Genomic DNA, 16,313 nt, shown 5'->3' on the forward strand with positions numbered 1-16,313 from the left:
AAATATGAGGAAAACCTATGCAGAACTGAAACAGCTTGTGGTTAAACCTCATCATAATGTGGTCTTGGACTTCCCATTTCACTTCCCAGGCATCTGCTCTTTTAACCATTAAACCCATCTCCTAAGCAATATAATACAGTAGAAAGAGCACTGAATGACAGTCAAAAGAATGGGCTCTACACCAAGTTTTACTACTTAAACCAGTTGTTTAAATTCTCTGTATTCAGTATTAACTGTGAATGTGGGGCTAGACTCAGTGCTCTTCAAAAATTTCCACCCAGGTATCCCTTTGGAGAGATATATCAGAAACTAACCAAACCCAGCTCTCCTCCTGCTATAATCCAGATTAAAAACATATACATTGTTCTTATCTACCCCTTTCCCACAAAAAACAGTTACCAAATTCTATTTATGTTTCTTCAGATCACTCCCATCTTCCAGTTTCTGCACTGCCACCACTTCTCAGAGGCTCCTTCCCAGGATTATGATAGTCCTCCAACTGCTTTCTCTCTTCCTGACTGTACACCACCCAGCTGAATCAATTTTCCTAAAGTACTAATTTACACATAAAATCTCCTGCTTGTGGCCTGGACAGTATGGCTCGGTGGTTGAGCTTCAACCTATGAACCAGGAGGTTGGGTTCAATTCCTGGTCAGGGCACATGCTTGGGTTCAGGGGCATGCAGAGGGCAGCGATTGATGATTCTCTCTCATCACTGACATTTTTCTCTCTCCCCCCCTCTCCCTTCCTCTCTGAAATCAATAAAAAATAATTTTTTTAAAAAAGAAACCCTAGGATGCTCATCAGTCAAAACAATAAAGGTAAACTAGGCCATTAAAAAAAAAATTATCTGCTTGTGGATTTTTCACTCTGAGGATAAATCAAACTTCTCTGCCTGAGATTTAAGGCCCTCTCCAACTTGACTAGTCTCATTGCTCTCCTCGGTGAAATACCATGCAACAAACTGTCTACTTAGTCTGCCCCCAAACCAAGTTGGGCTCAGCTCACTGCTCTCCTGCCTTGAATGTTACCTCTATACTTACTCAGTCTTCTCCCCTGAGGCCTAGATTATCCTAAAGGTAAAAATTTGCCTACCTACTACCTCTAACGCCATATAACTCTATATAACTGTACTCCTCACCTGACACTTAATACCCAAGAGTTAGTATTACTATATCTTTTTATGCATTCAGTCTTCACAACTAATTATTAAGTTCTTGATAACTTTTACTCTGCTATAGCTGAAGCCTAACTTTTCAGAAGGCAGGTAGCCAATAAAATGTTAATGATAACTACTACCTCTATTTGATGGTATATATGCTACTAATAGCCTGTATTTCTCACATCTTGTTTTCTATACATGTATTTATGTATATATGTAACTATGTTCCATTTAACCCAGAATATAAATTCCCAAGGGGCCAATTCTCCTACTACCTATTTAATTACTGGTTAACACTTCCTTGACATCTCCTTACAGCAACTTGTCCAAATTTCAGTACACAGTAGGTGTTCAATAGAAAGGAATTTATAGTCTCAACTAGGCAGCAAACGTCAAGGGAAATTTATGGATGATTTTAAATCTTCATTTCTAGAATGAACTAGTACAAAAAATTACAAGGATAACTTAGAGAAGTAATTTAATGTTAAAATGAGAGGTCACCATGTGCCAAATAGCTAGGAACTTATTTTAGGCATTCAAAGAAGCTAGGATGCAGTATCTTTTTTTTGTTGTTAATCCTCACTCGAAGATATTTTTTCCATTGATTTTTAGAGAGAATGGAAGAGAAGGAAGGTGAGGAGAGAGACAGACAGACAGACATCAGTTGGTTGCCTCCCACATTCGCCCCATCTGCGGCCAGGTATTGAACCCGAGACCCGTCAGTGCGCAGGCCGACACTCTAACCACTGAACACACAGGCCAGGGCTGAGTACAGCATATCTTAAGTCTAAATCTCAAATTGCATTTTCAGAATTCTGAGAGGTGTGGGAAGTCTCTATCCCTGGTCAGTAAACAACAGGGACCAAGTATCTTTCATGTCAGGTAATCCTGTCCTTAGTACTAATGGAAAATTTCAGAAAACAAATAGTCTAACACTCAGCCAGATCAGCTTCCAGTTCAAAGAAGACAAAAGCAAATGCTCACAAGGTTACTAATAAAAGCAGGTAAATTTGAAAACATTTGAGAACCTGCTGTCTAAAATATTTTTGTTAGCAAGGCATTATATTTTCCCACTGTCTTGCCTCGATTCCTCACACAGGATTGATTATCTTCAAGTAAATATCAAAATTTATTTTTCAAAAACCTCAAAAAAATGTTCTCCTTTTCCTTTCATGTCAGTTATTAATGATTCAAAAGGCACTAGTAGACCAACTCATTTTAAATGTCCCTGACTTTTCAAAGAACTATTTTAGGACACAAAACTGTACTTTCCAAGTTGAATTCTATATATGATGTTATCCAAGTAGCATGTAGCCTGAATACAACTTTAATACAGTCAAGGTAAAAGGTTTATATAGAATTCTAAGCCAGGTTTTGAAAGATGGGAGGAAACAACCTCTTTAAATGTTTATACCTATTCCCTTTTTCCTTTCCTGTTCTTCAGTCCTATACTATATCAGCTAACTCCTGCTATCTGCTTCTTTGCTTCTTTCCCTGATTTCTGCATCTCCCTACCCCTTATCCTAAGAACTGTGTGGGAAACTACAAGATAAGAGTCTGGTGTCAGGAGCTGGGGCTCGTGCCCTCTTCCCTGTTAAGTCTCCAAATAAAATCAAGGGCCACAGGCAGTTTTCTCTTCTATGGTTTGTGCTACCACATCTCCCTTATCAAGACAAGACAGGAGACATGGGGGTAGCAGGAAAAGATGTGGGAGAGTCATTCACTCAAAGGAATCATAAGCTTATTAAAGCTTACCCGATCAATTTTATGTTGCTACTGACTGCAAGTTTTCATTCTAGGCTTATTCCCAGAGCCTATCTTGTCAATAACCCTCACACATCCCCCCAAACCTTCCCAAATATACTAAGAATATGTGCTAAGAAATAAAAACATTTTATCAAAAATTTGAGCTAAACATAACTACAAGAGAAAGTCGGTTGCAAATTAAATTTTAGAAATGCATTTTAGAATCACAAACAGACTTGGGATTATCCACTTCAAAAAGGTTCATGATATTCTTCAGAACCCCAGGAGGAAATCAAGGCCTGAAGTATTAAGGTTAGCCACACAAAACTGCCCATATTTGATTGCTTTTACTTACAGAATTGCAATTTCATATATTCAACTTAATATTTAATTTCTTCTTGGTGGGGGAGGGAAGAGTTTCTGGAAAGCCAAAATGATGTTTTTTGGGGACTATACATTCCACAATTAATAACTTCAAAATATTCTGCTGATACACAATCTGGTCTTATTAATAAAAAGGTGACTAAAAATATATGTACATAGTATACATGTATGTATGTGTATATTGGGTTTTCCTCTTTAGGGGCCAAAGAATTCCTGGCTCCCAGCAGTATTCATTAAGTGAACAGATAGGCTGCTTTTCCTCAACACCAATATCCCATCGCCAGTGAAGGTGTCAAGACCTTGATGATAATAGCAGAATTTGATAGCTAGTGAAAGTCTGGCCATAGGAGCACACTGCCTCAAAGGCCATCAGGGGTAATTCCCAGGAGTTTCCTCATTGGAATGAGATCAGCGATCAATTCACATTTCATTTCTCAAGGAATGTTTGCTCTCATCTAATACAGGAAGTTAGTCTTCACTGCTCTCACCATTTATGTACATTTTTATATAATTTTCAGGCTGAGAGTTTCTTTTGAAGCTTTATTTTTCATGGGGGCCACTATAATGCTCATAATTAAATTGATGGTTCACCATCACAAAGGACGGTTTTTATTTTCTTATTTATTAATTAACCATTTAGTTGCTAATGGATACTAAATGCCTACTACACATAAGTTATTGTGGCAAGCCCCATGAGATACAAAGATAAAAAAGACCTTTTATCTGCTTTCCAGAGCTTACAGTATAGAAGAGGCATGCAAATAAACAATAAATAAACTCAAATACAAGAACATATAACCACTATCAGACAAGAACCAATAAAATGTAAGGAGAATTCAGAAGTGGGAAAGATCATATCCTGTTAGAGAAGAAAAAAAAATCAGGGTATGATTTAAACTGGGACTTTGATGGTTAGGATTTGTTAACAGGGCAAGTGCAGAGAGCAATGAAGGAAGCCTGCTTTACGACTGGGTGATTAAATGGACTAGATTTACATGTAGACATATCTAAAAAACAATATAGGGAAAAAAGGGTGCAAAAGGATACATACACTTTGATTTTATTTATGTAAGATTTCAAAACAAAGCTGTGTGTTGTTTGTGAATATATAATATTAAAATAAAAAGAAAGGTATGTAACATGAAATGGAATGATATATACCAAATCAGGTCAGTAGTCATTTCCCGAAAAAGAGGAAGGGAGAAAGGATGCAGAGTGGGGCTTTAGCTATATCTACCATTTTATATCTTTTTTTAAAAATATATTTTATTGATTTTTTACAGAGAGGAAGGGAGAGGAATAGAGAGTTAGAAACATCGATGAGAGAGAAACATCGATCAGCTGCCTCCTGCACACCCCGTACTGGGGATGTGCCCGCAACCAAGGTACATGCCCTTGACGGGAATCGAACCTGGGACCCTTCAGTCCGCAGGCTGAAGCTCTATCCACTGAGCAAAACTGGTTAGGGTTACCATTTTATATCTTAAAGTGAGCAAGACATTAAAACAAATATGACAAAATGTTAATACCCATTAAATTTAGGTTGTTGGCTCAAAATTGTGTTACGGTTTCTCCCCTGAACTTTTCTAAATAGTATTTAAAATATCTCATTATCCAAAATTTTTAAATTAAGGGCCAGGTGCTGGAATAGTGAAGTCATTAACATAAAAATAATAGTCAGGCCCAGCCAGCATGGCTCAGTGGTTGAGCATCAAGCTATGCACCAGGAGGTCACGGTTCAATTCCTGGTCAGGGCACATGCCCGGCTCGTGGGCTCAATCCCCATTGTGGGACGCACAGGAGGCAGCCCACCAATGACTCTCTCATCACTGATGTTTCTCTCTCTCTCCGCCCCCTCCCTTCCTCTCTGAAATCAATAAAAATATATTTAAAAAATAAAATAACAACAGTCAGGAGCAGAATGGGTTCCTTAAACTCGAAGGTAACAATTGATTCACCTATTGAGACTTGTGACTCTTCCTCTCCCTCACACAGTGTGCACAAAAGGCACCTAGAACAGATGGAATGGGGCTGACAAATATGAACAAGAAAGAAGTTGTTGTTGCCATCCTAAATCAGATATCTGAGGGAAGTAAGACCCACCTTCCCACATAACATAAATGCCGGTGTAACCAAGTCATCTCCCCAAAATGAAGCCAAGGAAACTTCCAGTTACATAGGAATTCAGATAAAGACTCACTGTGAGTAGCTATTCTGCGCCTATCTCTCCTCCCCTCCTCCAAACACTCACAAACAAAAACAAAATGTACCCTTGCCCACTTGAGAAAGAATTAAGAACTGGCAGCTCTGCTAAAGTGGACAGTTTCCAAGCCAAGGCCCTTCTCTGAAGATGTTGACAGAGCCAGAGAAAAGAGTAAAGAAATCACAACTCAGTTAAGTTTTAAGAAAAACTTATCAATGGAAGGTATCCATCTTTCACATCCCCTTGTGTCCCAACTTTCACCAGGGATTGAAATCTAAGGCCCTCTAAGATGTCCTTTATCCTGTTCTTAGACTATTCTCCAGCAAAAATGACTAAAACACAAAATCCAAACTTCTTTAGCATGTTAAACCCAATTTTCCTCACAAAAAATCCAATGAAATAAAAAATACTGAGAAGATTTAGAGCCCAACTATAATGACATATCTTGTATGTATTTTTTTAGATATATTTTTTTGTCAATGCCCAATTTCTTTCTTTTACCAAAGTTTCTGGTACAACTTAAAACTAAGTTTGAAAGAAAACAATTTGCAGGGAACTTAGCAGGAGAGATAAATACATCTGCACACTCAATAAAAATAAATACCTTGACATTCTTCTACAACTGAATCATTACAGCTGAATAATAACATCCTCTTCACTCCACTCCAGGGCATCCAACTGTCCAAGGTCAAACGTCCCTATTCCCCAAGGTAATCTCAGGGCAGATCTTCCACAGTCAGACCTGGGAAAAGTCGTTGGACTGGTAAACAGACAATGGGATGGATGACAGAAATCCCTCTGTCTTCTGGCACAATACAGTGTGTGAGAATGTAAGGAACACTAGAGTGGGACTTGCGAAGGACTTAAGAGGTGACCTAACGTTTACTAATGACCTGCCACCTTACAGGCACTGAAGACTGAATTCCAGACCAACCTATCACTAAAACTACTTCTGTGATCCTGAGTAAAGCTCAGGCATTCCATTTGAAAATGAACAAGGGAGACTAACAAAGTATAACAATCCCTGTAGTTATTCCACGATTCTATAAACATGATCACTCAACCACAAATGTGTTACTGTTAAGTATAATAAGGTTATTTTAAAGCCTTCATTTTGCTCCTCTCCAATCCACTATCTACACCCCATTGACAAAAGATCTTTCTAGAACATGAAATTTACTTTATCACCCAATGTGATTCATCATTTATTTCAGCACAAGATAAAGCTGTCTGTGATCAGCCTTACCTACCTCCCCAGTCTCACCCCTGCCCTCCAACCCTGGCCTCCAGCCAAAATAATTATTAAAAGTTACCTGAAGAAGCCTGGCTATTTCGTTTCTTTAAGCTTTTGTTCATGCTGTTTTCTCAGCCTGCAGTGTACTTCTTTCTCCCTGTCTTCTGTACGGTATATCCTTAACTCATCTTGCAAGACAGCTCAAATGTCTTTTCCTCTGAGAGGCACTTTCAAAAGTATGTGTGCCCAAGGCAGAACTGACCTCAGGCCTCCACTTTCTCCCCTACGCACTTCTGGTGCAGCATCTCTAATCCTTCATTCCATCTAGATATTTGCACATCTGTCTCCTCCCACTAGACCTTGTCTGACTCAAGGTCTCTAGTTTCCTGTTCCTAAAACGATGCTTACAAGATGATACTCATTCCAGGAATTTGATGGAGTAGGGAGTAGAGCAGTGGTTCTCAACCTTCCTAATGCCGCGACCCTTTAATACAGTTCCTCATGTTGTGGTGACCCCAACAATAAAATTATTTTCATTGCTACTTCATAACTGTAATGTTGCTACTGTTATGAATCGTAATGTAAATATCTGATATGCAGGATGTATTTAGGCGACCCCTGTGAAAGGGTCATTCGACCCTCAAAGGGGTCGCGACCCACAGGTTGAGAACCACTGGAGTAGAGGCATAGAAAATAGAAAGGAGAGCCCTAGTCGGCTTGGCTCAGTGGATAGAGAGTCAGCCTGCGGACTGAAGGGTCCCGGGTTCGATTCAGGCCAAGGGCACATGCCTGGGTTGCGGGCTCGATCCCCAGTAGGGAGCGTGCAGGAGGCAGCCGATCAATGACTCTCTCTCATCATTGATGTTTCTATCTCTCTCCTCTCTTCCTCTCTGAAATCAATAAAGAAATGTATTTTTTTTAAATATATTTTATTGATTTTTTACAGAGAGGAAGGGAGAGAGAGATAGAGAGTTAGAAACATCGATGAGAGAAACATCGATCAGCTGCCTCCTGCACATCTCCCACTGGGGATGTGCCCACAACCCAGGTACATGCCCTTGACCGGAATCGAACTTGGGACCTTTCAGCCCGCAAGCCGACGCTCTATCCACTGAGCCAAACCGGTTTCGGCAAGAAATGTATTTTAAAAAAAGAAAATAGGAAGGAGAAGGAAGAATCAATTGGGATGGCCTGAAGAATGGAGAATCAGTGTTTATCGGTACCATCAGATTTGGCCTTCTGTTCTTTCCCGAAATTCTAGTCTTCAGACACCTTATTCATTCTCTTGGCCACAGCTACATCTGTGCTAAAGAACTGCAAAACCACACTTGCAAGCTAGTAACCCCCACCTCTCCGCCAGCTTTAGGCTCATCTCTAACAACAGGAACAGCTTTCGCTTGGATGTTTCATTGTCGCTTTAGATCCAACACATCTCAAATTGAACTCATCGTATTCCCCTAAAAAAGAAAAGACAAAACCTTCCTATCTTCTCTATTTCAGTCAATATCTTAGAAACCCAAGCTTAAACTGTCATTAGACATACCTGATCACACCCCTTCATCTTCACTGTCCGGTCCAGATGATTTCAATTTTTCCTTCACAATCTCTTTTTCTTTCTTCTCCTTATTCCACTCTCCACACAACTCTAGTGAATCACCTCACACACCACAGGTGCCAAATTTCCCTTCCCTACAAGCCAACCTTGTTCCCTACTATCATCATATTACTATCCCAATCAAAATTTCTCAGTGGTTCACAATTTTCTATCATTCAAAATCTAAACTTATAAGCCTAGCTTTTAAGACCCCTTATAAACATAGCTCCAAACTGTCCTAACCACCTTTGTTTCACTATTTACTGCTACTCAGTCTTATCACTGACCCAAGAACATCCTGAGTATATCCCTATTCCAGGCTTTTGCTTGATCCCTTCTCAGCTTCAAAATGAAATAATTTTTGTTATTTTCTTCATTCCTTGTACCTAATACCATTTTATTTTTTAAGATCTGGAATCAGTTCCAATTCCTCTGTGACATCATTCATAAGTACCTGAGTATTCTTCTCTCAAAATACCTACAGTATAAAGTGTGTACTATGCAATAGAAAATATACTTTCACATTTTTAAAAATTTTATTTGTGTGGCATAACAGAAGCTCAATAGTCATTTCTTCCCATTCTCCTTACTCCTAACTGGACTGTAAACTCTTCAAGGGCACAAAATTGTCATTTTATCTAATCCTCCACATCATCTAGCATAGAGCTAAACTCGGAGCAGGTCATTAAAAATAATAGTTTAGTGATTTCTCCCATCCAAAACTATTTCTTCCAAGAAATAAAGGGATAAAACATAATCCTAAAAATCACAGTTGAAAATAATCCTGAACTGCACTAAGATTCCTGAATTTCCACCTCTGATTTCCAGCTGAGATACTACAATATTCTGACTCAAGAGTAAGTAATAATCCTGTGCTCATGACATCACAAGCACATAGTTTGGTAATGATGATGAGAAGGTGGGGGTGGGGAGGCAGGTAGGCGTGAAGGAAAGCAAGTAGACTGAAAGAACAAGGTTGAAAGAACAGCTGTGTGATTTTATTCATTTTTAAATGTGGACACTTCTTATTCTTTTTTTTTTTTTTAATTGGCCATATTTTCAAACAAGTTTACTTTAGGAGGGAAGATCTGACAGATTTTCAGTGGAGCTAACATCTGGAAGAGCCTCTACAAAGCACAGGTCTTTTGAAAAAGCCACCTTAATCTTTAACAATGCAACATATGACAGTAAGATTCCTCCAAATACTGTGAGTGAAGACTCATTCTGGCTGCAACATCTACCACTCACCCTTAAGGATAAGGTGTCTAGACAGCCTGAGAGGCCATATTGGACCCACACAGATTTTGAAAAGAAATTGTTCATTAACATATGCAGTCTAGTCTTAATTGTCCTCAAATGGGTTATTCATTTTATGGATTTCTGAGCCAAAGGCTTTAAGATTGACTGTTCTCATCACTATCAGGTAATACAAGCTTAGAACTGCAGATTCATTTCAACAGTAGTATGATCGATTCCAAAACACGAAAATAAATCTGGTTAAAAAATAATGTATTTCAAGCCAAGAAATTTATTAAGTTCTGAATTACCAATGCTAGTGCCCTCTATATAGCAGAGAAAGTTAACTGTATGAAAACATGATGCTGTCCTTACCATAAGCTCTTGAGGAGAATCCTGCCATAGTCTTGAGACTTCCCCACAGATCGGTACAATGGGAGACAAACACGAGCAGAGCTCAGCATAGTGAGTAAGGTGCACGAATGCAAAAACTTCTACAGGAATCTTATGTCTCCTGGCTGATCCTTTTAAGCCAGGATGGTCCAGAAGAGAAGCAGGAGTCACAGTGTACCGGTGCCTGCCTGCTTCCTTGTCCCCGAGTTCCTGAACCAGAAGGCTCGATACTCCTTATTAAATCCATCCTTTGTTCAAGGACCTACAATGACTCCATTGACCCTTCTATCAACACACAACAGAGTCTGGCCACTGAGTCTCCTCCACCCTCTTGCTTGCTCTACCCAGGACTTGACCAACCCACATTCTCTGCAGTCACCCTCTTTTATTCCGACAAACACAACTTCGTCATTCATACTGTACATTCTATACTTTCTGCCTGGAAGATCTTTTCTTTACTCCTAACATTTACTTGACTACTCACACATATTTTATAGATAAGGATGAAGTACATTGTCCAAGGTCACAGAGTATAAACCTCAACCAAGATATGAACCAAGTTTCATCTAACTCTGTAGTCCCTGCCTCTTTGTCACTCTAATCCATTGCCTCCGAAGTCCATTTCAAATTTTACTGATTCAGAAACAGTCCCTAATTCATCTCATTCTTCTTTTGTTACTTCAAGTTTTCTAGACTTTACATACTGCATTTATGGCAATCATATTTGGTTTTGTTTCTATGTTGTTTCCTAAATGTTAAAGTTTATAATAGTCTGCCTTTCCATTTACTGTATACCGCCTTCCCTAACCCCACCCCATCCCAAGGGCAAAAACACCTGTCTTTACACCTCTTACATCTTCCCAAAACCTGTCACTGGAGTCTAGAGACTGCTTTATCCACCTCAGTATTCAATCATTATTTGGCAAGGACTTCTTACTTAAAAAAAAAAAAAAAAAAAAAAAAAAATCAACTCCCTCTTTCTATCATATTAAAAAATCAACTGAGTCCGGGCATTCATGATAAAACTGCCCTGCAACTACATTCCAGTTTCACAGATTTTAATTGTCTAAATTTATCAGGGGCTGTTGAGAAGATTCCAGTCTGCCATTGCACAGCTCCCACAGGAAACCTACTGCTGAAGTCACATTTTAAAGCGATGTTTAGGGAGTCTTCCCTTGACGGGATGAATGTTTAGAGTGAGAAGGGGTGCTTCCTTACAATGTCCTCTGCCAGCATCCTTAGCATGCCTGAGACATTTAGGACCGCTAAAGCTTTTGACAAATGTTACTCAGTGCCCCCCATAACAAACTGAGAACTTATTTTTAGTACTGAGTTATTCCATCATAATTCACTTGGTTAATCATATTGAATCTCAAAATTCCAAACAAAGCCTTCTGAAAACTGGAAATAGTGGTGGGCTATTAGGCTGCCCTACACTTAACCTTGGTTTATTTAACCCCTCAATTCTCACTCCTATCCACGCGGAATTATATATATAGTTCAACTAGGGAGAGTTGCTAAATACAGACATAATAGAATTTACCAAATATGATCACTAATATTGACACAAACCAACTCGCATATTGAAAGAATTATTGATCAGCAGACTCTGAGAGGATGTGTGATTTTTAAAAATTAGATTTTACCCTCCAAATTAAATTTTCAATAGATGCCCAAAAGAAAGAGATTAAGTAAAGGTTCAGGAAAATTTCCAAGTTGCTGGTGACATAACTCCACCAAGTCCAACTAACAATTAGCATTCATTACTGGTCAGCCTGCCTTAATACAAGTCAGCAGACAGCCCTTCCTTTGGCAAAGGTTTAGGTGGTGGTTTTATTCACAAGGAAGTTTTTGGCATTAAATGAAAGGGGTAAGTCAAATCGGGCAACAACAAAAAAATTATAGTTTGGGAAATATCTTCCTTCCATTTTCCCTTCCTGCTGGAATGCATAAAGTCCAAAGTGGATAGCTGTTCAATTCTAAATTATTCATGTTAATGGATAATTATCGGCAGGAAGGTGCTGATAATCCAAAATGGGAAAATTTTTTAAATAACCGATTTCAGTTCTGGAATATCTTTTCAGCATATTTACCTTCTCAATTACTCCTAGCATGAGCTAATATTTGTATTCATTTGCAATCCCAAAGTACATAGTAACTGGCCACTTATTCAGGGAGGTGCTCTGAGGCACACAGGGTAGCTAGTGGAAATTATAACAGACCCGTATTCAGACTCCAGATGAGCAACATCAACTTCATTTATTTTACAGTTCTGTTCAGCCTTCAAAATATCAACAGACTAGCACAGCAGGATGGTTAGTAAACTTTAAAAGGACTGCTCAAAAAACAATGAGGACAAAGAGTATAATTGTTTGCCTATAATGTATTCATTTGTAAATTATGCAGAGCAAATGTTTAATTACAAGTCTGATTCTCCCTAGCCACCTGGCTTAAGTCCCTGCAGTCTTCTCCACCCCATCAGGAACGCAATCTCATTTACTCTGAGGGACATTTTTAAAGTTATATAATACAGAAAAATGTTTTTACAAGATTTAGGATTAGCTACCCTTTTGGACTAGCCTTACCACCACTTCTACTTTGTCCTTTCCCACCTTAGAAATAGATTCTGAAAGACAAAGGGATCCACCTCCTCAAAGGTCTCCAAAATATACAGCATGAGAAGACAAAGACTGAAAATGTACCCATTTCGGATTCTCGAAAAAGCATTTTAAATAGGTCTTTATGAAAAGATAAGGAAAATAAGAGCCAACGTCCCGCTAATTCTTGCTTTTGCCTTTGTAACTTCTGAAGAGTCTGCAGAGAACCTTACATAAAATTCCATCCGTCCGTTTCTTTCCACTTAACATTTATATCTGCGCTGTGCCCAGAGGAGCCGCCTCGGGTAGACCGGCTACCTAGACGGCGGGCGCGGGAGGAGGGAGGCTCAGCCCCGCGCTGCGCGCCGACGGCTAAAAATACGCCGGCCCAGTAAACAAATCCCATTCCGTCCCGACCCAGCCGCACCGTTAACCCAGTAATTACGAGCAGAGGAGTGAGATCAGCAGCCCCCGGCTTACTCATCACCAGCGTCTAAAGTTTCCATCGGCTCACGGCAACTTTGCCTTTTTCTGAAGTTCACCCGCCGGCCCTAGAATGGCTCGCACACACTTTTCCGCTCCCTTCCTCCATTACCCGGCGCGCCTCAGTTGGGCTATCGACAGGGGAGAGCACGCCTGTCTTTCCATTTTACTTTCATGCGGAGACTTGACGATGAACTTTATCCGACTGCGGGGTAGTCGCCTGCACTCTAACCACCTACGACTCCACCATCCCTCCCCGAAAGTCTCGCTGACACCGTCCGAACTGCCCCGCGCACTTGGGGGACCAGGATCGGGGGAGGGAGAAGGGAGAGGACGCGGGCACAGGTGAAAGGGAGGAGTAACAGGGAGGAGGGGACGAAGCCAGGGGCAGTCAGGGCGAGGAGGGGTGCCCAGAGCCGCCGGCCCGGGGCGAAATGTAATCAGAAAGGAGAAGGGGGCCCGTGGAGATCGGAGGGTCAGAGCTGGGGAAACTGGAGGGGCGAAGGGGCGGGGGCAGAGCGGGGGAGGGTGACAAGGCGGGGGGCTCCGTTACCCTCGCGGCTCCCGGGGCGAGGCCCTAGGCCGGGGCGGAGCGCGGGGCCCGGCCGCCTCTCCTCATTCCTCTGCTGTGACCCCGGGGTCCGGCCGGCCCCTCCCCTGACGACGATGGAGGCGGAGGCGGTGGCGGAGACGGCGACCGCGGCTGTCGCTGCGCCCGGGAGCCGGAGCCGGAGCCAGACGGGACTGACCGGACCGGCCTCCTCCAGCGGCTTTTTCCCACTCCACACACGGTCGCCGCTCCGACTCCGGCGGCTGGTTCAGGATCGGTGGTTTTCGGCCGTCCGGCCGGAAACAAGCGCCAGTTTCCGGCCGGAGCGGGTTGGTGGTAACACCCAAGCCGCCCCCGGGCCTCCTCCCGCCCCGCCCCGCCCCGCCCCGCCCCGCCCCGCCCCGCCCCTCCCGTAGCAGCCCCGCCTTCAGCGCCGCTCCCCGCGCCGCGGCCGGTTTGGCGCCTGCCCCGCGAGTGACCCGGGTTTCCCTGGCCGGGCCCCTGCGGCCGCCGGTCCGGAGGGGTGCTGAGCCCGAGAGGAGCGGGCAGGGGGGCTTTTGAGACTTGGCGGTCGACTCCGTGGCTGCAGCGCTTTGGAAAGAAGCGGGAAGAAGCGGGTGTCCTAGAAAGGTGAGAGGGATGAGAATGCAATGAGACATCTGAAATTCCAGTGAGAGTCTAGAATGAAGAGACTCCATCATTCTAGACTGACCAGAGGAAAATGATCGCCTCTTCCAGAACAGGCTCCGTCCAGTTATGCACTCCCCTTTCTCCACTCCTGAGGTAAACATACCCTTCCCTATACACACCCAATACTTATTAATTTGCATAATGATGATACGTTATGGACACATCTGCCTTAGACCGTTAGCACAATCAAAAAAAGTTATGTAGTCGAAACCAGTTTGGCTCAGTGGATAGAGCGTCGGCCTGCGGACTGAAGGGTCCCAGGTTCCATTCCGGTCAAGGGCATGTACCTGGGTTGCGGGCACATCCCCAGTGGGAGAAGGGCAGGAGGCAGCTGATGGATGTTTCTGGCTCTCTGTCTCTCTCCCTTCCTCTCTGTGGAAAATCAGTGGAATATATTTAAAAAAAAAAAAAAAGTTATGTAGAACCTTTTTTATGGTAATGGCTTTTAACAACGTAATTCAAATATTTATTGAGTCTCCACTATGTGCAAGGCACTGTGCTCATTTACATTGGGGACACAAAAATGAGCAAGACATCAAGGATCTTACACTTTAGTAGAATACATGAAACTATATCCTATAAGGCAGAACTCACATGTGCAACGTGTTACAATAAGATATGGCTACGAGAACATAAGCTTGCCTGGCACATAGCACACCTTCCATATTTGTTGGATGAATAAGGAAATATTAGGAGAATGTGGACTGTTTCAAGAAAGAAGTGCTGTTTAATAAATACCTCTTATGATAAACACAAAATGGGGGCAGTCCCTGCTATAATCTGACCAAGAAAATCCTCCATTCAAATTCCTAACATTGTGGCACCTGGTCTACATATTCAAAACGTCTATTGTCTAAATTGTGTCTGTTAGGTCTATTTATAAATAAACTAGAGGACCAGTGCACAAATTCATGCATCGGTGGTATCCCTCGGCCTGGCCTGCAGAGATGGGGCCGAAACCGGCTCTCCGACATCCCCCGAGGGGTCCCGGATTGCGAGAGGGTGCAGGCCAGGCCGAGGGCCCCCACCAGTGCACTGGGGCAGGGAGGGACCGCAGGAGGGCTCCAGGGCATGTCTGTCCCATCTCACCCAGTCTGGATCGGCTGAACCCCAGCAGCAAGCTAACCTACCGGTTGGAATGTCATAGTGACTGGTTGGACGGTTGGACACTTAGCATATTAGGCTTTTATTATATAGGATATTACAGTCAACTTCTCTGTCTCCTCACTAATTTCTGAAGTCCTCAGTTTCTAAACAGGTGGAGAAGAGACATATTAGAATTATCCATCTCAAGACTAGAAAATCGACTCCTGAAACGGGACACGTCCTAACTAGCTATATCTCTTGGGGATATCCTGGGTTTACAGTTGAAGATCTAGGCCTGGGCCTAGGGCCATACCACGGCCAAGCAGGTCTGAATGCCTTGCACCCAGGACCAACAATACAGGTTAGCAAATTGAGCCATTTGGCTGGAGCTTCAAGCATGTGAGGACCACAGATTTGGGCTACATCTCAGTGGCAAATTTGAGGAGGAGAATACGATGAGACTTGGTCATTTAAGTTGACTCTAATTGAACTCCATTGATCACACACCCCCGCCCCTTGCTAGGTAAGTCTGAGGTAGGAGGATAGATCTACAGATGAGAAGATTCAAAAATCTAAAGCTGTCTTGTTTTACCAAGGCCCGCCCAGGACCGGGTTATGCCCATCTGTGTCCTTTTAGTCTTATGGTGTTCAAAGGCATTCTCCACCCACAGTACAAGGCAGCCTTTTACTTCTGACAGTAACCACGAGAAGTTTCCAAATTTAAAAGCTGGTCCAAGTTGCTGGTCAAACTCATTTGTGACCACACTTTACAGACTTGCCTGAAAATTTAGGGGCCAGGAAGTGATGGGGTTGCAGTTGCTTTGTGCCTGTTTCTTACTCTGACCATCCACCATTCATTGTTGTTTGTGCAATTGCTCAATGGACTGCTTGTTTGGGGTCAGCCGGGGCTGTGTGGGTAGCAGTGTGGTCAGCCAGGCTGAAAGCCAGGCCACCT

At 42.3% G+C, this 16,313-nt stretch overlaps 1 protein-coding gene across 9 annotated transcripts in view; it reads right to left on the bottom strand.

The window, feature by feature from the left end:
* The window catches only part of OTUD7B (OTU deubiquitinase 7B), a 57,036-nt gene extending 43,141 nt beyond the window's left edge, over positions 1 to 13,895 (bottom strand). For 3 of the 9 annotated variants that reach the window (XM_036344731.1, XM_036344740.1, XM_036344739.1), the window contains exon 1: positions 13,586 to 13,895. The gene's annotated coding sequence lies outside the window, so the exon portion shown is untranslated. Of the gene's footprint in view, positions 1 to 6,099; positions 6,238 to 6,808; positions 7,131 to 9,934; positions 10,751 to 13,585 lie in introns of those variants that run through there. The other 6 variants (XM_036344741.1, XM_036344738.1, XM_036344733.1 and 3 more) reach the window with 5 other exon arrangements.
* Between the last annotated feature and the right edge of the window lie 2,418 nt (positions 13,896 to 16,313).

Source organism: Myotis myotis, unplaced genomic scaffold (assembly GCF_014108235.1).
Source record: "Myotis myotis isolate mMyoMyo1 unplaced genomic scaffold, mMyoMyo1.p scaffold_m19_p_18, whole genome shotgun sequence".
NCBI classification, from domain to species: domain Eukaryota; kingdom Metazoa; phylum Chordata; class Mammalia; order Chiroptera; family Vespertilionidae; genus Myotis; species Myotis myotis.